A 1954-nucleotide genomic window follows, 5' to 3' on the forward strand; every position below is an offset into this window, starting at 1 on the left:
GCGATAGCACAAACACTACACACACACACACACACACACACACACACACACACACACACACACACACAGATATATACACGCACACATATATATATGCATGCGCGTATGCAGACGTGTACGCAAATACAACCTTGGAGGCGAGCGCGCACACACACACACAAACATACACTAACGCCCTCTTTTATCAAGCTAACTTAACCAAATCAGTTTAATGTTCGTTTGTGTGTGTGTTATAACGGCAATAGAATTTCAAGAGGAGAGAACTACAAAAACAAAAACACTCGCAGACGTGTGTGTATTTATGTAGGAGTGTATGCGTGTATGTATAAGTTTGTGTATGCATGTGTGTGTATACATATATATATATATATGTGTGTGTATGTGCGTATATGTATGAGTCTATGCGTGTGTATGAGTTTGTGTATATAAGTATATATGTAAGGGTTCGTGTACATGTGTGTGTGTACATATGTGTATGTATATGTGCGTGTATTTGTGTACATGTCTGGGTCTATTCGTGTGTATGAGTTTGTGTATATGTGAGTGTGTGTGTGTGTGTATGCATATTAGTGTGTATATGTGAGTGTGTGCATGTGTGTGTATGTCTGTGTGTATGTGTCTATATGCATAAGTGTTTGCGTGTGCATAAGTTTGTTTGTAGGGGGGGGGGGGGTGTACACGTGTATGTATATGTGCGTGTATGTATGTTTGTGTATGTATGTGTTTTTTTATACATACATGTGTATGTGTGCATATATCTGTGTATACCTATGCACATGTGTGTGCTTATAAGGTTGCACACAAGAGTATAGACGATTAGTTTTGTGCGTGTGGATGTGTATCTTCTATCTATTATTTGTCATTTGACTGCGGCCTTGCTGGAGCATCGCCTTGAAGGGTTTCAGTCGAGAAAATCCACCCCAGGACTCAATTTTTATACTTGGTACTTATTCTATTGAATTCTAATACCGAACCGCTAAGTTACGGGAACGCAAACACACAAGCACCGGTTGTCAAGCGGTAGTGGTGGGACACACACACACACACACACACACACAGTGACAAAGCCAGCTTCTTAACTATTCAGCCGTACTTATACCTATATGCAGGTATATGATTACCTGCACGTATATTTGTCCATATGCATATATGAATACATTTATATATAAATGTGCAAGCATGCATGTAGTTGTATGTGCAACGAACACACAAACGCTCGCGCGCGCGAAGGTACGTGGCTCAGTGGTTAGGGTTTTGCACTCACGATTGGGAGATCGCGGGTTCAATTCCTAGACCGGTTGTTGCGCTGTGTTCTTGAGCAAAGCATTTTATTTCACGTTGCTTTCAAATCATTTCGTCATCCGACATGTGGCACTCGTTGCACCTGTACAGGTAAGGTCGATCTGATGGAGGGTGGCGGGGGGAGCTAAAGTACAGCATAAGCATTTGATCACTATAAACAAATCATCTGTGTGGTTGTTCAATAAGAAATTATCGAACCCACATTCGTCGTCTAACGACGGGAGAGGCCATCAGATATATATATTGACTTGGTTGTGTGGTAAGAAGCTTGCTCCGCTGCTACATGGTTCCGGGTTCATTCCCACTTCGTGACACCTTGGGCAAGTGTCTTACTATAGCCTCGGGTCGTCCAAAGCCTTGTGAGTGGATCTGGTAGACGGAAACTGAAAGAAGCCCGTCGTATATACATATATGTGTATATTAGTGTCTGTGTTTTTCCCCCCATCCACACCGTCTCTTGACAACTGGTGTTGGTGTGTTTACGTCCGCGTAAATTAGCGGTTCGGCAAAAGACACCGATAGAATAAGTACTAGGCTTACAAAGTATGTCCTGCGGTCGATTTGTTCAACTAAAGGCGGTGCTCCAGCATGGCTGCAGTCAAATGACTGAAACAAGTAAAAGAATATATACACACACACACACACACACACA

This window comes from Octopus bimaculoides, chromosome 23 (assembly GCF_001194135.2).
Source record: "Octopus bimaculoides isolate UCB-OBI-ISO-001 chromosome 23, ASM119413v2, whole genome shotgun sequence".
In the NCBI taxonomy this organism is placed as follows: Eukaryota; Metazoa; Mollusca; class Cephalopoda; order Octopoda; family Octopodidae; genus Octopus; species Octopus bimaculoides.